This window comes from Lutjanus erythropterus, chromosome 23, assembly GCF_056507025.1.
Source record: "Lutjanus erythropterus isolate fLutEry1 chromosome 23, fLutEry1.hap2, whole genome shotgun sequence".
Taxonomy (NCBI): Eukaryota; Metazoa; Chordata; class Actinopteri; order Lutjaniformes; family Lutjanidae; genus Lutjanus; species Lutjanus erythropterus.
In genome coordinates, this window is record NC_139339.1 from 9,205,675 (window position 1) to 9,232,585 (window position 26,911).

Genomic DNA, 26,911 nt, shown 5'->3' on the forward strand with positions numbered 1-26,911 from the left:
GAAGGATTTCTGCACTGTGGCATGACAGAAAAATTGACCCTTCCTAAGTCCAGCCCCATTTCATTCTGTGTTCCAATGACAGTTGAGTAAACATTGTACTAGACTTGGGCGATATGTTAGACCTTTCCATCGTTTGACCATCGTCAACCCATGAAATTGGTGATTGGTGACATCTTTGTCTTGCCTTCTGTCTTCTCCAGTCTCAGCTGGGAGACGTGCACAAGCGGCGAATTCACTACATCCAATAAACAAGATAAACTTACAAATTGTCAAGAAATTAAATATTCTCACACTTATTTTCCTTTTTAAGAGGAGAAATACAATCATGCGCCTTCTAAATTCTAAATTCAAGTTTCTCTCTTTTACCGAACTAAGACGAGCTTAATTGGCTCGTTAAATCCTAGGAAAATTGACTTAGTCTGTCCACTCTTCCAACAGCCACCAACTCTGGTTTGGTCCAATTAAATCCTTAATTCACCGTGTGAAAAGAGTGCAAAGAGTCAAAACACATGCTGTTTATCTTGCAGCTGCTGTCACTCTGCAGACCATTACATTAGCAAAATAAAATGACAAATATCTGCCCAAAAAAGTGACCAGCGATGGATTCAGCCATCAATCAGCCATCAGCCATCATCAATCGCCCAACCCTACTTGGTTCCATGGTCAACTTTCACCTTTCCTATGTCCTGCATTTAGATTAGCTATGTGCTAGAGGTGTGAGAATTTTACTTTCTGTTTTGTGACGATGTATCGGTTCTCAAGAACAATGTATCGAGTATGTAATATCGAGATGCATGCAAAAATTCATTGCAGAGGTTCATCTTGTGTTGGGTTAAAATCCCTGACCATTAGATAGCTGTGTTGTTGTCTATCATCGCTGTTCTGATTGTATATAAAAAACAACATTTTAGCATAACTTTTTATACATATGGTGTGTTCTTTATACCTCGACAGTTCCTATAATTTGATATCAGTATGTCACCTTGCTCACAGTATTGCAATATTTTGAACCGTAACCACATATCGTGATATGTATCATGTTCCCAGATTGTTGTCAGGCTTGTCTAGGTTGAAAAGAAACCAAAATTTGAAGATTGTTAAAAGATTTTGCTGGGGGACACATATTCATCACATCTTAAGTTAGCTTATGTTAGCAAAACATAAGCTTGCCAGTCTACATGAATCATTATTTAGCAAGTTAACTCATCAGGGGGCCATCTGTATGGAATATTTGGTGGCCAAAGAGTAACTTTTTGTGGCCATGAACCATTGAGCCATGGTTAATGTTGAACCCTGATGTAATTACTGATGCCTACATTACCACAGCAACCCATGCAGACAGACTGGTGACGTCTGGGCACACAAATCTGATTTGATCACTTGCAAATAACAGTCTGGACAGTCTGTCTTAAAGATCTGATTTGAAAAACAAATCTGATTTGCCTACAGTGTGAACAAAGCCTAAGTGTTGCCAAGTTTACTGACGCACGACTATCCTGTTCCATCTCCTGACCTGCTTCCTCTCTCTGTTTCCTCACAGGGCTGAAGATGGTTTTATTATCTGGAATGTGATATACAGGATTTGTGAGGAGAAACGCTCAAGAATCGCACTCCCTCTCACACAAAGGTATTGTACAATTTCATCAGTATTTCTGACAGCGTCGGACCTGACAAAGCGGGCAGAAAATGTGTCATGAATACGCAATAGATCCCTGATCATGTGAACAAGCAGTCCCCCTCCAACCTCAGCACAGCACAGTAATGAAGAGCATTCATGTGGGCCAATTGGGCTTGTTCTTTGTGTGCAATAGGATGTTTATGAAAATGATTCATGATAGGTACTCATCTTCATATGCAAATCTGTGGGACATCACCGGTAAGCCTTTAATTTCTGCCGCCAGCGACAGGGAGGGCTTTTTTGGTCTGCAACCATACGTATCTCTACCGAGCGTGTTTGGATTCCATTCCCTGATGCAAATGATGTTTTCGCTGTAATCATGCAAAAGCGCAGCTGGCTTCCATTTCTCTTCGCCTCTAGTCCCTTGCTCCTATGCACACACACACCCTCCACCCCTTTAACCACCGAAACCTCCATGCACCAAGCTCTTTCTCCTCTCCCTGTCTGTTTGTCATTGTTGTCTTCTACAGCCCTGTGTTTGCTCTCTGCTTCTCGTACTTATCTTCTTTCCCCTTCTCTGCGCTCACTTGTCATACCAGCTAAAGCCTACCCCCCCCTCCTCGTCCTGTCGTCGACATGCACACACTTTCCTTCCATCACCGAAGCCACCTCCACCTCCACCTCCACCAGCCCTCTCCATACTTAATGGAGCCACCAGCCTCCGTGCCTCCTGTGGTGAGCCTGGATTGAATTCAATTAGGGAGATTGTTTGCCCTCCAGAGTTTACTGGTGGGCTCCGTGGATGATAGGTTTGCCTGCCGACGTCCCCCTCCTCCTTCTCTTTTTCACTCACACACACACCTACACACACAAAACATACCCTGCTACATCCATCTAACCCGCTTCCCCTTCATCTAAGTCAATGCAGCCACCCCTCCTCTCCTCTTTTCCTAACAACTTCCCTGCGGCGGTGCATATCTTTTTGTGTTGTTTACATTGCTGTTCGAGCCCCCGTTGATGTTTTTATGTTATTTTACGCCATCACTTTCAATGAGATTAAGCCGTGAGAGCTTGCACTGTGTAAGAATATGTCATATCACCTTTTTGATAAGGCCTCAGGGGCTGATATTCTCCATGAGAGTTGATAGGATGGGAGATTTCAGAGGAGAATAATTGGAAACTACTGAGCTCAATCCCTGCAACTACATACACATTCCAGGATAATCCCATTTTTAGAATTAATTTGCCAGTTCGCTAGCACATCCTGCACAAAAGAAAGGACAGTAAATGTTGCTGACACAGGAGGAATGGTCACATTAGTCGCAAGGTGAAAATAGAATTGTGCTGTCATTTGAATAACACAGAGAGCAGCGGGTGGTAGTTATGCACGGCGCAGCCTCGTGCGTTTTAGATATGAAGTGAAAGTCTGGTACAGACATAATGGCCTTGGTCTCCAGTCTGTGTAGAAACACATCTCAGCAAACTTGTCCTGCAACCCGCTGCTTTTCCTCCAGATGTCACGCTGTGTGACCGTGTTCTGGTGCTTCTCAGAAATCAGATACTGTATTAGTGCTGAAAGATGTCAAATGAATTAAAAGCCGGGGATCGGTTTGATGATAAATATCCTAATGCACCCCGACGCAGAATTACAACCTTCATTTGATGCACCTTCTTTTGCCTAATTTGCGGTCACTTTGGATTACGTCTAGTCTTCTTTGGGGGGGAGATGTTTTTTGGAGCAAAGTCCTGCTTGATTTACAAGCACAATATTTTGTAATAAGTCCGCAGATTACAAGGTTAAGCAGGAAGAGATTTAGGCAAGATCTTTAAAGTCCGTCAGATGAAACAGCATTTTGTGAGTATCTCTTCAGTATCGTAACATATTTCAGGTGGGATGTAATGTTGGGAGGATTTTGATTTGAACCTTGAAAAAGGAGAGTGTCTTTGCCTTGAATCTTGGCTCTGTGCTGTTAAAAACTGACCATTGATTGGGTGGATGTTGTTATTATTGGTTGAAATTGGTTAGTTTAAGGCTACATAACAAAAAAGGTAATGCCTGCACACTTGGATCTTCATCATGTTCGAACATTGGAACAATGGAAACCACACCCATATTTGTTAGGGGTCTCATAGTTTCAATATTAGTCGATCAAAGTTTTAGTAATCAAAGTCAAAGGCAGAATCAGTGATTCTCTCCGTAATTTTTTCAACGACTTTTGCTTGCTTGCGGCCGTCCGTCTGCGTATCTATGACTATTGTCGGGGCATAAATCCAATGAGCTTTTGATCTTTACAAATCAAGACTTTGCCCTTGAAATGGTCAACTATTTAAACCATACAGGGTGAAAAGCATTCCAAAACTATTGACAGTTCAATAAATTACGTCCTCATGATACTGACACCATTTTTATTCTAGATGTCCCTGATGTATGACTATAGGTGTGGTTTCAATTGTTGAAAAATTCTGACCTGATGGAGATCGAAGTGGGATCACAGCGTTGTCATTATTAAACTGCTGTGGCGTGAATTAAGTGTGCAGGTGTTATCTGTATTCTTTGACACAGTTTCTGATAGCCCTGCACCTGCATCATGTTCATATAATTAATCACCCTCGACTCAAGGCTGGATTTTGAGATAAGAAATCAAATAAATGGATGTTTTGTATTATTTTTTGGAAGGTTCTCAGGGCATTTTACAAATAGAGCAGGTCTAGACTGTACTCTTTATAAACTCAATTGTTTGCAACAAGAACAAGCACTCTTGTGAGGAAAAACTTAAAGAGGTGCACAATATGACCGCGGATGTGATCTAAAAAGCTCTCAACTTTAATTTTGAAAATCTGGAGACCCAACTCAACTACAAAACATCTTTTCAAGCCTTGCAGGAGAGTATGAACCCCCGCACCCTCCCACAATGCTTTGCATACCCAACATGGTTACCCATAGCGCCGGCCATTCAAGTTAGTTTGACCATAATGGCCTGTGATGACATTAGCCCTGCCAAGTTTTGGTTCTGTTATCTTAAAGCCCTGCCATTTGTTTTCATAGTGGTGATCCTGCCCGGACTTCTTGAAATGATGCAAAACAGGTCATTTGAATGGGAAAGGAGGTGAAATCCTTTCGGCCGATGTCAGCAGTGCTTCTGAATTTGAATCCTGTCCAGAGATAGTTGACTTTGCACGTCTTTGTTGATGTGTCCTGTTACTTGGGCAACTACGGTCGGCACCAAAAGCAACCTGGCTCAAGGATACCGGGCGGAGCGTCGAAACCCTCTAAATGACCAAATTATTTAAAAAGCACACATTGCTTGATGTAGTGCGGCGCCGATAATGACAAATTTGTTGACCCTCCGCGCAAATTGCCGTTGTCTTGGCAACAGCAACCTTCTGGAAATGTATTTGCTCAGACATGTTTGTGGTCATTTCGTCCCAACAGGCGGAGAGTTCATGTGGGAACACTCCTGCAGCTGCATGAAAATGTCACTTAGTCATCTCATCATCACTTGAAACTGGGGTTGAAGGATGAATATTGAGCAAAAATGTCATGTTTATATGCCAAATTTGCAAAAATCATCCAAATATTGTAGATACTAACCTCAAACAAATTTACTTACATTTATTTATGTGTTTTTTAAGCAGTAGTAGGTCATGTGCATATGGATGACCTCTATATTCACATAACTGCATGCTACACTAGGATGTGTATTTGCTGTTTGTTCTGAACTTAAGGCAGCTGTTACCTTAATTATTCACAGTCTTGATGAGTTCTTTAGGAGATATATTTATCTCTGTGTGTGGTGGTCATGCTTGATCAGCATAATGTACGCGTGTATGTCAGCTGGCGTGTGTATACACATAAAATAATGTGCATGAACTTCTGCTCAATGTGGTGTTTGCTGGGACGCTGTGCTTGTCCGCCCCCTCCAACTCTTCCAATACAATATTCATGCCTTCTGTGACCCTACATTGCTCTCTGCAACTACATTATTATAGTAAAAGCATGATTTTTTTTTTTTTAAAAGTGTGATTTCTACATTTATCTATGCATTTTTATATCCTGCAAATTGTGTATCTCACAAAGGAATATTAATACACCTAACAGTGTTAAGAGGATTTTTCACACATTCATGCAAGTGTGAAAATCAATAGTTCAGCTACAGTTAATTTAGAAGTTAAAAGAGGTTAAAGGAATAGGTCGACATTTTGGGAAATAAGCCATCTTTTTTTGCCAGGAGTTAGAAGAGAAGATCAAAACAATTCTCTTATCTGTCTGTTCATTGTGAAACTACAATCAGCAGCTGGTTAGCTTAGCTTAGCATAAAGACTGGAAACAGAGGGAGGCAGCTAAGCTGACACCAGAGGTGTCATTGTTTTGCAAGTCACAAGTAAGTTTCAAGTCTTTGCACTCAAGTCCCAAGTCAACACTGGCAAGTCATGAGCCAGGTCCTGAGAAAAGACAGCCAAGTCCTGATTCAAGTTCCAGGCCAAGTCTGGAAAGTCCTGAGTCAAGTCCCAAGTCAAGACAGGAAAGTTCCAAGAAAATACAAGCAAGTCCCGAGTCAAGTCCTAAGTCGAGTAAGGCAAGACCTGAGTCATGTCCCAGGTTAGGACCAGCAAGTCTGGAGTCAAGTCCTAAGTCGAGACAGACAAGTCCTGAGCCAAAAAAAAGGCATGTCCTGAGTCAAGTCCCAAGTTAAGTCAGGCAAGACCTGAGTCAAGTGCCAAGTCAAGTCCTTGACTTTGAATTTTGTGTCTTAAACAAGTAAAAATGTAAGCGAGTTTCCAGCCTTACTGATTTACAAAGTTGTTTAGTTAGCAGAAACATTAGCTAAGCATTACCTTGCTGGGTAATCAGTCTGTCCACGTCTCCCCAGTGTAACAAAATATGCCGACCAGCACTTCTAATGTTCAGTAATTATATACTAGCACACATTATATCTTGTTAATGTATAGCCCAAGACGTCGCTGCACTTTTGAACTATTCCTTTAACATTGTTCCAGTGCAGTGATTTCTGGGAAAATACACTTTTGTAACAACTTGTACTTTTTCTCTCAACCAATCTGTCTCCCTCACACACAAACCCACATTGTTATTGCCTGTCACAACCCGCCTCCTCAGTCTGAAAGGGCTGTGGAGGTGAATGTCTCACTTGTCTTGATTGGTAGAGGTGAGAGTCTCTTCGACAATGGGGCCCCCTCCTCCAGATTCTGACAGAGAGACCAGTAAATTTGGATGGAGCTATTTCGGTGTGAGAAGGGGTTACTGGGATGTTGGCACAAGTGTCTTGTCATGTGCCCGGCTGCTCTCCCGATACCTGCCCTGACAGTTTGGGTGTCTTAATAAAACAACACCCTTGACAGTGAACTCACACAGCCGCTCAGAGGTCTCTCTCCATCATCTTCTGCCAACTCTTCCTCTTCTGTCTCTTCCCACCGTGTCTTTTACTGTGACCATTTATGCTAATGTAAACGAACAGGACGATCTGTTGATGACGATCAAATTCAAGTGCGGCTTTGCACCTCTGGGGCTACGCTGATATCATCTGACATGACAGAAGAATCCAAAGCATCACACTGGCTCTAATTTGAAAGACACTGATGTTATTTGAGCTCCGAGGCATTGGGTTAGAGATATGGTAAGTGGATACTGAAGGCACTCTTTGTAGTTACATGCTGATTTAGTGAAAGCTGTTCAAATGTATATACTCTTAGAAATAAAGGTGCTCAACTGGAACCATAAAGGGTTCTTCCACAAATTACTTAAAATCCTTTCATAGAGGTCTACCTAGATCCCAACATAAACAGTTATACCTAGAACCGTCTGTGCAAGGTTTCAACCAGAACCCCCAGTTCTACAGAGAACCCTTCTATGGTGTAGTGGTTTTACCAAGAGCTTGTTCATATATTTTATCAGGAACCCACTCAGGCAGTGGACCCAGGAAGTTCGACTGAGAACCCATTTATATTCCAAGGGTTTCATCTAGAACCCATCCAGAGGCTTTTACTAAGAATGATTTTATATTCCATGGGTTTTATCAAGAACCCACCCAGATGGTTATATATGTGAGAACTATTTTATATCCCAAGGATTTTATTTGGAACCCATTCAGGGGGTTCTACCGAGACCCCTTTAATATTCCATGGGTTTTATCTAGATCCCATCCAGAGCTGTCAACCGAGAACCCTTTTAAATGCCAAGGATTTTTATCTAGAATCCACCTAGGGGGTTCTATGGAGAACCCTTTTGTATTATGGTACAAATAACCCTTGACAAAGGAGTTCTTCAAGGATCTCAACATCCTTGGAAGAATTCTCTCTTCCAAAAAGGTTTTTTTTTTTTTTTTTTTTTTTTTTTTTTTTTATGAAAATGGTTCTGAATGGAACCCTTAGTCTTCTTAAAAATGTTCCTCACAAACAAATGGCTCAGCCCTTCACAAAGAACCCTTTTGCAACATTTATTTCTAAGAGTGTATAGTCCAAAGAGATGTCCACTAAGTGGAAGAGTTTTTCCTCTTTGGTGTTTATAACACTGAGTCTCCCTTGAACTTGGGCTGCACCTCGTCCAAAGCTTCAGCTCCAGCAAGGTGTGCAGCTCTAATCAGCACTGTTTGATGTGCAGAGGCAGCAGGCTTTACGGAGGAGCCAAGATCTCTTAGGACATTAAGGGGAGAGGAGAGGGAGGAGAGGAAGAGATTACTGCTGGTCTTTTTATAGAGGATCACTCCATCTTGTCCTTTTTAGCTCACTCATTAGTTCTCGCTTCCCCCCGGAGGGTGATTCTCTCTTTCTGTCTCTCACCAAGACCAAGGCCACTTCCCGTCACTTTGGCGAGGAACCTGTCTGGCTATCAGCTAACCAAATATGATTCCCCAGCCTCTCCGTCATTATCAAGTCACAGTCGGAAAGGCGCTTGTGTGGTCGGAACTACTCCCGTTCTGGCAGGTATGGGGGGAAAAAGCATCGGCCCAGGAGAGGAAGAGGGAGACAGATGAATAATGATTGCACATGCTTTTCTTTTGTCGGCGGTGGAGGCTGTGGAGCCTGTGACATGCCTTTTCTTCATTTTCTACCCCCAATTCCCTCCATTTACTCCCTCCCTTTGGCTAGTACCTGTGAAATCAGACATCCCTCTGTGCCCGTCAAAAAATAACCAACAGTCTGCAACTGGCTGTCAGGGGAGTTCACTGCCTTACAACCGGCGTACACGCTGAGGTAATCAGAAGTTGTCAAACGTGAAGTGTCCTTTGCTATGACTGAGAGTGTGCGCTCCATGTTTGTCTGTCCAGCCTCAGAGCTTTGGCTGCGGTCTAGATGCACTAATGGCCTCTTTATCAACAGGGATCATTAAATAATGTCCTGCAACTGCATATCTGGCAACAAAATGGTTGTTTAGTGCAGGAAAATGGAGACACAGATGGATAATGTACTCCTAGAAATAAAGGTACTACCAGATCCGTAAAGGGTTCTTTGGCTTGTCCTCGGAGCAGAAACATTTTTGGATCCGATTAGAACCTTTTTGTAAAGGGTCTGCTTGGCACCCTTTCAGAGAGTTCTACTTAGAACGCAGCGTAAAGGGTTATACCAAGAACCATCTGTGAAAGGTTACACCCAGAACCTCCTATAAGAGGTTTTAAAGAGAACCCTTCTGTGGTGTAATGGTTCTACCTAGAACCTTCAAAGGAAAGGAAACAACCCGCACACTAAAAGAGCTCCTGTTTGAACTATTTATTAACGTGAGGTTTTGAGCTATCAGCTCTTCCTCAGACTGCAGAACACAGAACCCTCTCCTGAAGTTCTGTACACAGCCTTTGTTATTTGGGTACCAACAAGAACCCACCCAGTGGGTTCTACTGAGATCCTTTTCCTTTTATTTAGACCACAGTGAGGGGATTATGTGGAGTACTGTTTATACTCCAAGGATCTTATTTAGAAGACTCTCAAGGGGTTCTTTGAAGAACTTATACTCCAAGGGTTTTATCTAGAACACAGTCAGGGAGTTCTACAGAGAAGCTTTTCTATTTCAAGGGTTTTATCTAGAATTCACCCAGGGGGTTCTGCCAAGAACCGTTTTATATAATGGTACAAAAAACCCTTGTCAAACCCTTAATGAAAGTGTTCTTCAAGGAGTTCAACTATTCTTGAGGAACTCTTACTAATAAGGGTTCTTTGGCTGGATCCCTTAGTCTTAGAAAGAACCCTTAATGAACCCTTTCTTCAAAAAAGGGTTCTTTTAAAGCAAATGGTTCTGGGTAGAACCCCAGCTTTACGGGAAGAACCCTCTTGGAACCCTTACATCTCAGAGTGTAAGAGCTTGTTGTCACCACCAGCCTACCAGCCAAACCAGGTGTGTGATGGAGCACTTTCATACACTTTCATGACCTCTTATGATTATACATCATTTTCAAGTACACCGACCGCTGTTCCTTTCACATATTCCCAAGTGGTTTATGAAAATTTAATTTGCATATTTGTTCTCCATATGCATGGTCTATTCCTTAGCCGCTGTGAGGAGAAGCGCCTGTCTTATAAAAACACAACCAGAGAAATTATTGATTTGCATCTGTTTATCCGGGATGAAGCGGAGCACCTCCCTGCTGTCAGCCCCCGCTGGTCAGGATGCGAGGATCCCAAAGGTGCCATCACACCCGTCTGTCCTTTTTACGGTGGCTCTAAACCGCGGACAGGGGCTGCAATCTGTTTCCGCCCTCCCTCGAATTTTATTTACAGCCCCAGCTTGGCAATAAAGCCTAAAATTTATGACTTAGTTTTTAATTAGAAATAATGTCTTGTAGAGTTTAAGTGATGGATGGTTTAATCAATATATAGACTGCGGCTGGCCCTATGATGAACGTCGCTATTGACAGCGTGCAGAGTAGCCTAACTTAACACTTTGTCTTTCAAAGAAATATGTACTGTTTTGTTTGGTGATGGAAACTGTATGCTGCCCTTCTCCGCACCTCCCTTCATTCTTTCTGCTTCCATTTTACTGTCTCTTGCTACTCTGTCAACACTTTTTCTCAACAAGCAGCGTTTTCTCCAGAATGAATCAACCTCCCCTGTCACACTGTATTTAGGCAATTATTTTACCTCAGTGAAACCCCATTGTGTTGTGTGCCACATTTGCTCAGGTTTAAATAAAATAAGTGCTGAAGGTGGGTTCTCATGAATGGAATCTGACAAGCTGGAAAGAATGCAATTCTCGAAAAAGGTAGAGATTCTTTTTTTTTTTTAATGGGTAAAGCAATTTCTTTCTTTCTTTTTTTTGAACTCAGGTTCAGAGAAAAGAGAGAGCAGAAAAGGATTTTCAAGTAGAATAATTAAATAGGAATCAAGTCAATGGTATTTGTTGCCTGGCAGCGTGGATGATTGCGTAATATACACCAGGGATTGAATTATGGTACTTGACAGCCGAAGTTCAATTTTGTCACTTGTGGCTTATTTTGAAGTGCTCAAACGGGTTGGTGCCGAGCTCAGTGTGGCTTTTCATTTACCAGACAATTCCAAACTCTGATCAGAAAAGGGAACAGTGTTTCAATTCTGTTGCTACATGAAAAATGTCATTTTGCTGCAGACAGATTTCAGCACATATGTCAAAGTTGCAATGGACTGTTGATGGGCAGTTTGGTATGCATGCTTGTCTAAATAGACCAAAATGAAAGAAAAGCTGCAAGTTCTCATGTTTTCATACCTTCATACCCTCCTGTGCATACAGTATTATGGAGATGTATGTGGAAAACAGCTCAACTCAAGTCTACTCGACTGCTGATAGTTAGGAAATGTGTTTTTTTTCTAGGCGCGCTACTTAAACAATTAATATAATATCAAAATTGTTGCAGAATGATTTTATCTCCATTGATTGAAAATGTGAAAATATTTTAAAGCCCCTATGAGTAGTGTTTGAATGGTTTTGAACTCGAGTCAAAAAGCCCCCACTGTAGTAGGAAACAATGGACTAAGAACATGTTTAGAGTGTGTCAGTAATTATAGATTGTCTCCCTATTATACAGGTTCAAGTCAAATGTTTTTTCTGCCTTTTGTTTGCCAATTAATGCAAATGTAGAGATATTTTTATGATTCTAGTTGAGCTATATATGGTATAGAGAATATGGGCAATACAGAAACACTGAAGGACACAGGTATCAGGAGACAACAAAGAAAAAAATAAAACAAAATAACATGTATTTCTTTCCCTTTTTCCTTCTTTGCCTTCTTTTTTTCCATTCATGAGACTCAAGTCAATAAAATTAATAATAGAAACCATAGAAAACAAAGACAGAAGGTGAATCACCGGAGAATATTTGTGTCCTTCCTTCACCGTCACAGATTAATAGCTGCAACGTGATGCTTGCTGCGACCATCCAGACCACCTACCTCAAACAGAACGCTAATAGACAGGATAATCTTATCCATTCACGCACACACACACACACACACACACCAACATAATATCACCTGTCCTCTGAGACCAACCACAATGCCTTTCTTTCTCATTGATTAGTGTTGCATTCACTGCCCAGGGCAGGCAGAGGCCTTAATAATGACTTTATGCTTTGTTTCCACGGTCTCTGGCATAGAATAACCATGAATGACATAGATCCATGCTGCGTAGCTTGACTAGTCCCTCTAGTCGATGGTTAACTGTTCTTCGGCGATTCAAAGCGTCCTGGCTCTGTCGCAACTGACCGCACTCCTGTAGATCTTGACCTGGGTACGTTTTCTTCGACGCCCCCCTCAACCCCCTCATTTCCACTCATTTCTCCATTCCTTCATTCTGCTGGCATGTCTGAGCTTATCTGCCTCCTTTGTGCAACATAAGCTTGTAGATAAGCAGTATATTGAGGCCGGGTTACTCATGTCTGTCTTGTTCATTCATCAGAATCCTCTAATTCTCCCCAGAAACCTATTTCCCAGACTGCAGGTGGCCCGTGTTGTAACACGGAGGGCACGCCTGATCTCTCCAAAGCAAACATAGACATTTAGTCACCGTGGCCGCTTTTGTATTCCCTACGAGTGCCGGTAATGCCCTGATACGTATGTGCACTGCGAGTGTACACATGACTAATCTCAGAGACAGTGCAAAAACATGCCACTGATAGGTACGAAGCTTTAGCTGAGATTAGCCATGAAGTCGGGAATTATTTGTTGTATTTTCCTCTTCTTTAGTCCTCGTTGACAGATCGGTGGCACATACAGAATAAACAGAATCCTACCGGGATCTTTAACAGCGGTTACCCACAAGTCCACAGGTGTCTCCACTCGAGCTATGTCTTGAACATGCGTAGCCTCCAGTGGGCTTCAGGTTGTCTTTCTTAAGGAGTGACCCACTTCTTGCAATTCCATGACACGCACGGTACAGTAACTACATTGGAGGAGGGTTTACTCGAAACAAGACTGAGTAAGAGTAATGCCCCGAGACTCCAACCGGTCCTGTTCGCCGGTCAGGGTCACCACCGACCATGATCTCTGTTCTGGCCAGTTAATTAGGAATTAGAACATGGCACGACCCTCAGGATGTTCTCCATGGGTAGAATAATGAACACCTGCAAATGGCGAGGAGCAAAAAAAAAAAAATCATTTGGCGTGTGCACAAGTCATTCCATTAAGACTTTTGAACTCGTGTGGCCTTTATAATTACACATAAGTATTTTTTTTCTCCATTTCTTCCCACTCTTCTTGCACGAAAGTATTTCTTTTTTCGGTTTGAGCCATTTAAAGGCAGGAGGTGTTCTCCGTCTGGATAAATTGGATTCCTATTTGTCATTTGATCTGTGGCGTAATACAGTCAGAGATACACTGAAATTTATTAGTACAGAACAAGTGATAAACTGCAGTTAATCCTGCGGGAAGGTTGTGTTAAATGAGTTGAGCCTAGTACGGATATTAGGCAATAAGACATTTGGATATTGGTAAATTGACCAATATTGTTTATACATAATACGATTGATTGCACTCTAAAAAGGAATGATTTAGATCAATTCTGAGCAGATTATTTCCTGTGAGTCTTGCATCAGAGAAGAGTTTTTTCTGATATTTTAAGAAATTTTAAATATTTGTGTTTTTTAACAATCATAAACAAGAGGTTTCTTTTTTTTGACAACTTCAGTGTTTTCTTCTCCCTGATTCTCTGTTGTGTGTCTTTCTAATGCATAATGATGCTGTTTAGCAGAGAGTGAAGGCTCTGTGAACAGAGCTTGTGTTTAGGTCTCCAGTGTTCCCTTATTGTGAGGTGAAGTTTTTACCTTAAATTATAATTTAAACTTATAAAAAGTCAGTTTTATTCACAGAAATGAATGGAATGCTGAGCTATAGTCCTGCAGTATACTCCTGTGGACAAAAGTGCTAGTGTTTCCACTGTTTTCAAGTCAAAATTAAATATATATAAATGAAAATCTCTTCCTGCTTCCTTTTAACTGAGAAATGTACCACTCAGTGTAACACTGGCTGAGAAAATGTAAAAACAGACTTGTTTCATCTGATTTCATGGAGAATCCAGCTCGATGACAGGCATTAAGAATACATAATACAATATTTTAGCATGACGCCTCGTTTTGATCTGCTGCCATTTGCACTGTTAAAGCTGCATGATGCTGTTACAAACTGAACAGTTCTTGTATCCCTTTCAAATTAAAGGCTCTTAAGTGTTACAGTGGACAGAGCAAGTTCATTATGAGGAGGTGAGAAACTTACATACATGTACAATTAAGAAAATATATTTGTGGTTTGTCAGTTTATAAATGTAGATGTTACAGTAATTCATGAAGTATTGTTGCAGGTTTGGGTTTCAGAGAGATGCCAGATCTCTCTTTTGACTCTCAAACTGGAAAAAAAAAAAGTTTGGGAATCTCTGCTGTAGACTATGAAAAAGCCTTACTGCATCACCACATTTCATTGTGTGACAGAGTTATTTCAAATATCCATGTGTATCAGACATAAAGTCGAGATAAAAATAAAATTTGAGAAAAGCACGACTGGGGATAATGCAAGTAAGGGGAAAAAGAAAATATGTATTGCAAAAATACACACTTGTTTATGTTGCTTGGGGAGTTTTGAGCTGCAAATTCCTGGTGAAATCTGTGTTGCCTGGTTATATCTAGTATTCCATTTGTATCGTCAAAACAAAAACTGTGACGGTGCTGTTTGTGTATTCAGGGAGGAATGCAGCACAGGTGGAGCGTGGGTTCCGCCGCTAAAAATACAGAGCCTAAAAATTACATATACATGTTCCCTTTAAAAAAAAAAAAAAAAAAATCCAATTTAACCTGTAATTCTCATATTGCTTTCCGGGTGCAGCTGGTGTGTTCATGTGGGGCGACAGCGATTTTAACATTCTCCCTGTGTATGAGGCCCAGTTTTGCTCCCGCCTGCCGTATCATAATCATTTGGCCCGATTCCTTGATTCGAATTGGTGAATTGTTACACCCCGAGTAGGTAGAGTATGATGCATCTGCTCACAGGCCACATTATTTTATCAACTGCGTTTGCGGGTCACAGTGCGGTGCAGAAGGTGGTGTTTTTTTTTTCCCCCTCTGTCTGTGCTGGCAGCGAGTACGCCCCAGTACACACAGTCCCTAGATGCAGTCTGGCAGGCCTAGTGAATCATCTTCCCGTCACAGGTGGGGGAAATACAACAGCGGGATTGGCAGTCCAAAGGTGGCGTCTGGCCCACTGTTGAGTGAGGTGTTTGGCTCGCTTCCTCTGGAAATGTGGATATGTCATATTCTTTCATGCGGTAGAGGAAAGGTAGTCGGGCAACTTTTTATTTTTCTCTGCCCAGAAAAAGCAAACCAGTGATACTGAATATTTTAAATAAAATGTTTTTAATATTCTATTCCAAATTCAAAGTATATGTGTTATCAGTCTGCTTGCGTGCATCCGGGTTTCACAATTAATCAAATATTAATCTCAATCACAGTTTGGCTTTCCACAATTAAATGAATTTAATCACACTGATGTTTAAAATGCTCCGCTCATGAACAACTGCATATCAGACTTGTGTCTGCACTACAAGGCAACACAACTAACTTGTTCAGCTGCACAAATAAACTAACAAACTGCAGTGCGATGAAGACATGAAGACCAAGAAGAAGAACGTCGCCTGACATGCCTGCTTGCAAGTAGACTCTGTGTTTGGGCAAATGGAAAGCCTCATGCAGTCATCCAATCAGACAAGTGAAAAATACATGCAATGTCTTTTTTTTTCATGGTTCTGGTTGTGCGGCAGCTCTGATCCCGAATTCACCACACAGTGGAATAACAAGCGACTGTCTTGACTTTGGCTTACAATGTTTCTCCAGCTACTAAAACTGACCGGCTTTTCCACTATAGAACATTACATATATTGCTGTCGCTATGAGTCGTTGTTATTATTTTTTTTTGCTGTGGTGGAAAAGAAAAAATGCGATTGATCATCTGAACCGTGTGGTGCCAAGCTCCCAGTGCTGAAACGTATTAGGGGGACCTCCGGTTTCTTAATTGTCTTTAGCCTGACTCGTTGCTGCTAGCTAGCTCTTCAGTCTGTACCTCTGAAGACACTGTAACATGACTTAAATAGGAACTTCTTTGGCAGCAAACGCAACACAACCTTTAAGTGAAAGTTATACTGCAACTTTACCTTATCTACACACTTAATGGCTGACTAAAGTAACACAGCTACCCTCACACACTGGGAAAACGTCACTTTAACAATGAACCCACTAGTCTGTATTCTGGTATCAGTGTATAAGCTTGTCCAGACAGGCTTACAAGGCTTACAAACATCAAATAAACTTATCTCATACTGTATGCAGTATTACTCAGTCTAGTTTGTCTAATTTCCCAAGCTTTTGAAATAAAAGTAGCCTATAATTTGCTACTCAGTGCAGCCTTTTTTCCTGCACTCAGAGCTTGGGTTGAAACAATCAGGGACTATATAATTGTACAAATCCCTTTTGATTTTGATTTATTTTTTAATAGACTCAGATTTTCCATTTCAGACATGTATGTTTGGCTGTTGGGCAAGTAAAACATGTCTGCTACTTGACCAAAGGGCAAGTTGTAATTTTTATTTATTTGCTTTCAGGAGCGACACTGTGAATAAATGCAATAGAAATATTCTGTCATGATAAATAATTGTGATCTCCCGATCTTAATGATCGTTTTGGCCATAATCGTGCAGCCCTCGTATGCATCCAGTATATATTGGTGTGACTCTTAGCTTAGTTTGTTTGTGTGTTTGCACTTCTTGCATTTCATTCGGTGTGGGTGTGCTTCTCTCGCACTCTTCGTGTGTGTTGAGAGGCTGTTTCATCTGAGCTCTTGTAGGAAGGTGGTTGCGAGGGCCGCTGATCAAAGGCAGAATCCTCAGGGCCAACAAGGGCCCAGCATGAGCAGCAGATGTTTCCCGTCTCTGTTAGCGCCTCAGTTAGAGCTATCCTTATTTAACCAGCTCCGGCTAATGGCCCTCGCCGGCGTTGAATGCACCGGATCACTTTTCTTCTTTTTTTTTTGTGTGTGTGTGTGTGTGTGTGTGGAACATGGGACAGAACGTGAAACGCCAGGGATATCTTGTTCCTCTGTGACACTGTCATTGTGCTCTGCGGTGAATTTCTGGCCAGAAAAATCCCTTTCACAGTAATTGGGTGTGAATGAAACACTTGCGCTTGCCTATTGTCTCCAGTACAGTCTTGCATTCAGGCCAGTGGTTAAACAAGCCAAGAGAGGAGGCAGAAAAGGGTAGAGAGAAACTGAGTGGGAGGGTAGGGGGGTCGTAGGAAGTGTATTGCAAAGTGAAAGGGATCAAGAGAAGACATTGCTAGAAAAAGAACAGCGTGTGTGTGTGGAAAATGACAAAAAAAAAAATCAGGTACTGTAGCTTGTAGAAGACGAGGGAAGCTAAGAAAATATTAACTGCAAAAGCAAAGAAAAAAAAAGCTCTTTACAGGAACAGCAAGGCAACAGAAATGGTTTGTAGTGTGTGAGAATGGAAGCAATTTACAAATTACACTCTAAGAAGTAAAGGTGCTATCTAGAACCAGAAAGGGTTCTTTGGATTGTCCTCATAGGAGAACGCTTTTTGGTTCCACTTGGAACCCTTTCAGAGAATTTTATGTAAAACCCAATTTAAAGGGATATAACTAGAACCATCTGTGAAAGGTTCCACCCATAATCCCCTGTGAAAGGTTCTACATCTATAGTGTAATGGTTCCTCCCAGAACCCTCTTTGGAGGTTCTATCCAGAATCCAACAAGAGCCTATCAAGGGGGTTCTACCAAGATCCGTTTTATATTCCAAGTGTTTTATGTAGAACACACTCAGGGAGTTCTAGAGAGAGCTTTTGTACATTTCAAGGCTTTTATCTGTAACATATTTAAGATGTTCTACAGAGAACATTTTTATATTCCAAGGGATTTTTTCAAGAATACAGACAGGGGGTTGTAACGAGAACCAAAAATGTTGACTAACCCTTAATGAAAAATTCTCCAAGAATTTCAACAGTCCTTGAAGAACTCTTTCTTAAAAAGGGTTCTTAGCGCAACCTTTAGTCTTACAAAGAACTGACGAACCCTTTCTTTCAAAAAAGGGTTTTTGAGAAACGAAACCTCAGCCCATATTTCCAAGAGTGTTTAGGCGCCGGAATACAAAGTGGACAAGCACGCAGGTTTCACAGAAGCAGAGAACCGGCGTCTTCATATGGCATTCAGGAGATTGATTGAGAGATTCGTCGGGCCTAATTGTGCTGTACCATCTGCCCAAGTTACAGAACCTGCCAGGCATGTGACAGTTTCCAACAGGCTCACTGACGAGCAGATGTGTGCAGGAGTGTGTATGCTTGTGTGTGTGTGTGTGTATTTAACCACGTCAATCTCTTTTTACTTTGTGATCACATCTTTTTTTTTTTTTTTTTTTTTAAAGGAATTAAGACAAGAATACTCGTCTTGAAATACAGACATGTGATAAATGCAAATGCACATTGTTAAAGCTCTTTTTTACATGATTAAATCTCCCTATGTGTGGCGCTTTCTTGTGTGCTTTGTTATTTGTAGGATCTATCCGAGACGTTGGAGTGGTCATTGTTGCTGTCAGTTCTGCTATTGATATAACAGCCTGACAAATGTCATAGGCACAGAATGAATTTCCATAAATCAATCAAGCGTTTCCCCCCGTCACTTCCACAATGAAACCCGTCACCAGTGGAATTAGACAAAAGGAAACCAACAAAATGCTCCACACAAAACGTGCATACTGATTCATTCAGTAAATTCATTTGGAATTCAGTGAGATGGCTGATGAGGGAGTGTTTCCAAACCAAAAGTGCACTCATCATATGTATTAATTAATGAGGGACTGACCGAAAGCCCACAGGAAACTCCTCATTCGTTAAATCAATTAATCCACTGAGATTTGTAATTTTAAAGGAATAGGCTGACATTTCGAGAAATCACTTATTCACTTTCTTGCTGAGCGTTAGATGAGACGATCGATATCACTCTCATGTCTGTACGCGCAATATTAAGTTACTACCTGCTGGGCAGTATCTATTTTTTCATACCTTTACCCTCCCGACATTTCGCAGAGACTGCAGTACATGGTGGTACCTGTGTGTGAAACAAAAAAAAAAAAGAAAAAGAAAAGAAAGTAAAAGCTGAGCTGCTGGGGACAGAAGTCACTGTACCATGTGTGACATTGTCTAGCCGACAATGCTGTGTGTCTGATGCTGGCTGGCTCACCTTTATCATTGGGACTAAACCCAAAATACTCTCAAACAGGTGCAGAGGCATTTTTCTTTTTTTGCTAGTCCTGTGACGTTATCCCTACCACTCATGCTTGCCATCTGTCTTAACTCAGCTGCCTGTTCCAGAACTAGAGAAAAGGTTCTGTCTTCAAAAGCCTTTTGTATTTGAGGTAGTGTATCCCCTCAGAGTTGACATAAGGCAGGAGTTGTTGGTGAAGTTGCTTTTTTAGGAGACAAACTAAAAATTAGCCATTGCTGCTGGTCATCAGACTTTGTTTCCATGTCCTGTTTGGTGAACCCAGTACACCTGGTTACATTAATGACAGCAGTATTTTTCAATTGTGCCATTGCTATTTACTGTTGTCACACAACTAAGTTACACCCATGTTGTTTGCAGACAAAGCTAGTAGGGACTTCATCATATGCCAGTTCTGTAGACGTCACCCCGGCCCTCGTAGATATATAGTGGCACTTGCTGTAAACTGTGATGCATCACCTCCATATAGCTTCTATTTATCAGTTTAAGAGAAAGAATAGTGCCTGTATTTTGAAAGTATTGAAAAATCATACCTTCTGTATCTCTTAAATAACCTGGTACACCATAATACTTTGATACTGGTCAATCCCACCACCTGCATTCAGTTAGCTTGTGTAGCACAAACACTGAAAACAGGTGGAAACAGCTAGCCCGGTTCTGCTAGCTCCAAAATTACCACATTATGTTTTCTAAAGCTTAAACAAACATCTGATTAAACAAAACAAAATACATGTTGATTAGTGTGTAATGGTAATGATTTGGATTTTGTTACCAGGCTAGCTGGTTGCCCATTTTCAGTCTTGATGCTACGCTAAGCTAAGTTGTTGCTTGGTACAGTTGCATATTTAAGCTACCATATACACATGATGGGTATCAAACTTCTCAGTTTTGAGCCAGACAGGGAATGAACATGTTTCCCAAAATGTCAACTTAACTGCAGGCCTTCAAGTGCATTTTGTCAGAAATATCAATATTTCAATAATTTTTCAACACCACATTTAAAAACCATAAAATATTAACATTTAGTACTATCAGAAGTACTAAAGCAATAAAAAAAGGAATGATCTAAGTACTTATTCAAGACCTCAGTTCAGTCTTTATTGTCTTGCCTAAAAATTGTCTTTCTTTGCAAATCCAGACATGTCATTTGGCTTTATCTGTCCCAAAACTGTATTCAGGTTGTAGATTTTGCATGCCTGGGACTTGTTTCCTTTTTGTTGTTGTTGAAAAAGGTATCCTATCATTTTTTTCTGGTATTGTGACAACCCTACTACCTCCAGTACATGTACAAACATGTCCATTCCCAAATGTACAGTCGTACTGAAGAATTCACAAGCACAAGAAAGACTTTTTGAGGCTTTCAAGGTCAAAAACTCACTAGGGAGTATACACCAACAAAATGAAGCTACTTCATTAATGAAGCTACAGTATACTGCTCTCTACTTACAGGGACAAAAAAAAAAAAAAAAAGATAGGATTCACCTGAACTAAGACACCTTTGTTTTGCCAATGGGGAGGGGGGCAGTGGATTAGCAAATAAGATTACTGCATTTGCATATCAAATCACCAACAACTGTCCCTCTGTTGGTTTGTCCATGCCAGCAGTTTGATTTGGCTTCAATGTCTCCTCATACTCTGTCTGATTGAAGAACCTTTTAAACATCAAAGTGTCTTTTATGTGTATAAAACTGGCATATTTCAGCGCTAATTTCATTAAATGGCTATTGGCTATTGAAAAATACAATTTCCAAGATTTCCATTCATTGCCACTTATAAAATCCAGCTGAACTCTGTTGTACCCAGTGTGAACATTTAACAGGCTCATTCATTGAGTTATCAAGCAGCAGTATCTCCAGCAAAAAAATATTTTACATGGAATCCTTGTAAATGTCCAACAGCGATCCAAGCCACTAAACATGACAATAAAGTAATGGATTGTTAATTTACATGCCGGGATGAGGACTTCACTGGTGCAGATCCTGCAGATGATGTTAACGACAGGACAGCTAGAGCGGTTGTGGTTTAAAATGTTGAAAAAGGTAGGCTTTTGAGCAGTTTTTGTTTGAGAAAAAAATCAAGAACAAAATAAAAATGAACCAAAAGCCGTGTGCATTGTTGTCATACCTTTGTCTTTCATTATGTTCTGCAGCCTCTGTCTCCGTTCCTTGATTTGGCCACAGATGACAGGGGACGTTGGCATGTGTTTCATATTCTGCATACTCATATCCCTAAGTCCCTCTTGTAATTATTATTCAGTAGATGCACTGTTTGGCACAAGGACAAAAGTTTGCATAATTTATGCAAGGCCGTCATCAATTTTTGAAAAACGGCCCCGGCCTTTTCTCGTGCTTTTAACTAAATAGATGCACTTCAGCCTGGACATAAAACGACCGCACGGAACAGAGAAAACTTTATTTATATCTTTACCTAAACTTTGAACCAATTCAGGCTTCAGAGAGTATATTAGGCTTGCTACGTCCAGCTCGAGTAAATTTATTTTACTTGTTCTCCCGAGCCTGCTATGCTCTCCCATCGGGCCACTACAGTATATGAAAAATTTAAAAATAATACTTTGCAAAGGCATCTCCTCTGCCTCCAGAAGAAGTCAGCTTCTCAGATAAAGTATTCGGAGATGAGCTGGGTATGATAACATCCAGCCCACTTCCTCTCGATATGTCCCTGAGGGCTCTCACCTGAGGACAGTTATTTCCAGCGTATCGCTCACAGGAAGAGGTCCTCTGAGGAACAGAAACTTTGTTGTTCCACATCCCAAGAGAAAGCGCTCTATATTTATTTTAATGTAGAAGCTGACGATGTAAATAAACCTCTTCTTCTTCTTCTCTGCTTGTCCATACATCCCACTTTTCATCCCTTTCTCCCTAATCCTGGTTGTAAATATGTTTCCGCTGCATTGTCCACTGGTTTGGATTTCAGCCGTCTTATGGTTTGGATGTTGTAATCCATCTGTATGGCCAGACCAGAGAAAAGATGCGTGATGTACTCTTTCTGGCTCTTTTGTTTGATGTCACATAAAGACGGAAAATTGGCATTTGTCCTTTAATTTCTAAATAGGCTCATGTTTAGTGGACTGGAAACCATTATCCGGAATTCTGGAGGTAAATGGCGAGATTGAATAATAAGATTTTTGGCTCATCTGCTCGTTCTTTCAGTCTCTGGTGATTGAGTTTAAAAAGGAGAATAAAACTGAGTGTTTCTCTGTTCTCTTCTTAAATCTGCTACACGAAATTCCAAGGTCCTTACTGAAAGACTCTTTTAATCTCTCAAAAATGTGATTATGGCATTATATTTTCTTCACACTGTTAGAAATAAGGGTTCCAAAAGGGGCCAAAAGCCTGACCATTTCTGAAGAGCCGTTTTTTGAATAAAGAGTGTGCCAAGTGTTCTTTATGAGACTTAGGCTTCCATTAAGAACAATTTTCTTCTAAAGGTTGCTTTTTGGTTGAAATCCTTGAAGAATTCTTCCATCAAGGGTTCTTTGTACCATAATATAAAGTGGTGCTTCATAGTTGTGTTCTAGATAAAACCCTTGGAATAAAATAGGGGTTTTAGGAGAACCCTCTGGATGTGTTCTACATAAAATCCTTGGACTATAAAAAGGCTCTCAATAGAACCCCATGGTTAGGTTCTTGTTTGCACTTTTAGATTCTGGATAGAACCCCCAGAGAGGCCTCTGGGTAGAACCATTACACCATTGAAGGGTTCTTGTTAAACCCTTTCATGGGGGGTTCCGGGTGAAACCTTTCACAGATGGATCCAGGTAGCCCTTTATGTCCAGTTCTAAGTTGGACCCTCTGAAAGATTTCCAAGGGGAACCTTCATGCAAGGAACCTAGAAGAATTCTCTCATGCAGACAAGCCAAAGAACCCTTTACAGTTCTAGTTTATTTGTAACAGTGTATATGGACATATTTTAGAATGCTTTTTGAATCTATTTTTAAAATAATTATTATATAAGCTTTATTTACATAAAGCACATCTTCAAAGGATCGTTATTCTCATCAGATTTGTCAGATTTAATCAGTCTTGCTGGCTGGCCCTTTGTATCTACCATCTAATAATTCTTATTTGCAGAAACTAAAGATTCATGATATGTTGCTGCTCCGCAGTCATTTCAGTAATGATTTAAAGACACATTTAAATGGGCTATGTTTCCATGCAGACCGAGCTCATCAGATCATATTACTTTTCTCTCCATGCAGACTTAGCATTTCCATTTAAACCTGCTGCTTGCATCTGTGGAGCCAATCAATAACCCAGCAGAGTGTGTTATTTGCATGGTAACTGCTGCGGAGATGACAGAAAAAGTGCAGCTTAGGAAAGGACCGGAGATGGAGGTTGCTCGACAGCAGTTTTGTACCTTTGACCTTCAAAAAGATCTGTTTGGGGAGAATAAATAAAAGAAAAATTCAGTGACTTCGACTGTGCTTAATGACCGTTTGACTCCACGCGGAAAAAAACGAGGGCAACGGTGCAGAAAAATTTTGAAAATGGCTTACTAGTATGTGTTCTCGCCCAATCTCTCTCTCTCTCTTTTTTTTCCTCTGAAGGAAAAACAGATCGATGTGCTTCACTTGGTTAGGGGACCCTTGGGATATATTACTTGTCCGTGACAAGACGCTCCGAAGCCAGGATTTTTGCCAAGATTTCAGGATGCCAGACAAAAACATCAGATGCGTCTCACTTCGTATCCTGACCTCCATAGCTGTGGAATTTGAATACATACATATTAACAAAGAATAATGTTGTACATGGTCGTACTTGTCTGATATCCCACTTATTCTCTGCCATCTATTGTGTTGTCAGATTTGAGCCTGACCATTTATTAAGAACTTGTGGGGAGACAGTGATGGAGGACGCTGAATACTGAACTGTATTTCTTAGTGAGCCTCACTTCAAGATAAACAATAGTAATTGCTTCAGCTAAATGTCCTCACGTCCTGTTCAAAGAAAGAATGAGCCGGGGTTTGTAACCTTTTCTGCACTCTAAAAAATAGGTGAAATCAACTAAAATTTCCAATAGAACTATAAGCCTGGATTCTTTTAACTGACTTGAAATGATGAGTTGACTGAATGCACTGTACAGTGTTCAGTCAAATCATTAAATTAAGTTTCCACACAAACATTATCAGCATATTAGCAGACTTCCCAGCATGCTAACTTGTTTGAGAGTTAAAACTTTCTTTTTTCATGCACTGTAAAAATGAAAAACTTGAGAAGACATTTCAAGGCAACTTACTGCAAACTGAGTTGTTAGTTGTTGTTAATTTTTTATTTCCTTTTATGAATAAACTTGAATCTTTGAGTTGTAGAAAAACCCCAAATTTTATTTGAAAGACTAGTGAGTAAACTCACTGAAATGAAAGTGAATAATGGTTAATAAATTATTATTTTCAATTAACACCATTTAATTTTCAGCCACAGGAAATAATGACAAATAAGGTTCACAGTCCTCTTTGACCAATTTTTGAAATTGTTTTTTTTTTTTTTTTTTTTTTTAAACTCAACAATTCAAGTTAATCTACAGAAGAAAAGTAAATTAGCTCAACTAAAGATAATAAGTCTGCAAAACCGGCTTTGGACAAAAAAACATGTTAAAAATGAATGTAATGTAATCCAGTAAAAACAAATGCAAACCTTGAAAAGCAATCTAAATAGTAGTCTGAGAACAATAACAACCAAAGTTTAAAAAATGGAGTAAATATGAAAGAAAAAATGTTCTTTTTTTCCCTCAAAGTATTTGAAGTGAAAAGTTAATTTGTTTTGAATCATTATGGATTATGGAATCATTAAGGCAGCACAGACACTAACTTTAAGTTTTTTTTTGACACAGTGAGATATTTAAGAGGAAGGAACTTGAAACTAATGACATTAATTGTGTGAGGACACTTTTCTGCCTTTTTTCTGCTACCAGAGACATCTCAAGTTTCTCCTTTTGTCCGTCAGTTTACAGACAACACTGCTGAAAGTGGATGTGAAACCATATGGCACGGTGAACCCTCAAACTACAGTCATCTAAGTGCTAAGTGCTTAATTTTTCACACTAGCACGAGGTCCGTCGTATTTATAATTCATTTAGCGGAAGGGCAGGCTTCACACGGTAGACGGGACATTATATGCATATTTAAACAATTTAACACCCACAAACTGCGACGCCTTGTCTCTGCTAATACACTACAACGTTTTCAATTTTTTCCTGGCTGTTTGAAGATGTGACCCAGGATATGTTGCCCTATTAGAAAGCAATAACGGATAAATTGCTTTGCAGAAGTATAATAAAGGAGTGCTGTGAAAGACTGCGGGTGCTAAATAATTTCATTTTCAAACGTTCAAATATGACACATTATTAAAATTTAAAAGCCTGTGTTTTTCTGTCTTGACCTGCAGGGTGTTGCTGTGTTTATTTGGTGGGAAATATCATATGCAAGTCTGACTCATTTAGTCATTATCAGTCAGTACATTTGTGCCGAGTTGAGGTATGCACTTAACACTTGTTTCCTGTCATGCACAGGCTCCATAGGAACACAGATGTGCATTCATGCCTCTCACACTCAATTTAACATGAAACGTGAGCCACGTTTCAGACCTCGGCTTAATAACTGTGCTCGGTGTTTAATGCGCGGGTCATGCTGTCGATGTGCTGTGACGTGCATGTGCTCCATGTGAATGAAGACAGGCTTTGACTTTGGCATGTGCACCTTGTGTGTTTTGATTGCAGCTGCACAGCGCTGGCATACCGCTGCAGGAAAACTGAGCCGCTCGAATCCCACATGAAGAAGAGGGGAAAAAAAGAGAAACGCCACATTTAGCCAGAGGTTATGGTTCCTCCTTGTTCATCCAATCAGTGGGAGTGTAAACACTTAAGTGTGGTGATATTCAGCTTGATTCCAGGTGGTAGCCAGCTCCTGAATGAGGCAAATCCACTCAGTTTTTAAGCTGTAACTGACTGTTGGCTAAGCCCCGTCCCAATTTGTTTACCTTGGCTTAGCTTATAGCTTTCTGTTCCCGCATGGAACGTATTGCAGTCGTATTGATAACAGAGGCAGATGTACTTGAAATTTGTATTAAATTTTGAAATAATGGATCTTTTGGACTGAGGCAGACAAAAGCAGCTTTTCATTTCTAACCTGCAACTGTCGAATTTTCCAACTCAAACGAGAGCTGCTTTCCCTGCTGTAGATAGTGCAGCAGTTAAGCAAACCTCAGCTCCATACGTTGGTTAAAAAGGTTGTCTCTGGTTCTGACATATTCATGTTTCCTGCTTACTCATTTGAAATAAAAAGCTTGTGATGGTGGTCTTAAATATGCACTTGATGGAAACATTAAAGATATAACACTCAAAGACTGATTCTACACACATTCTATACATGTTTGTATTTTCAAATCATATGTTTTCACTTCTTATGTTACAAGAGTAAAGGTGTTTAGGATGATTCCAAAGTGTAAGAGTGTAACTTCCCTTAAAACAATGAAAAGCAGGACAAAGCTGCTAAAACCAGCACAATGTAATTGGGAATAGGCCTAAATAGAAC

At 40.5% G+C, this 26,911-nt stretch overlaps 1 protein-coding gene across 9 annotated transcripts in view; it reads left to right on the forward strand.

The window, feature by feature from the left end:
- The window catches only part of LOC146305598 (adhesion G protein-coupled receptor L3), a 299,312-nt gene that overhangs the window by 33,885 nt on the left and 238,516 nt on the right, over window positions 1-26,911 (forward strand). For all 9 annotated transcript variants that reach the window (XM_084711654.1, XM_084711646.1, XM_084711647.1 and 6 more), the window contains exon 2: window positions 1,541-1,627. The gene's annotated coding sequence lies outside the window, so the exon portion shown is untranslated. The remainder of the gene's footprint in view (window positions 1-1,540; window positions 1,628-26,911) is intronic.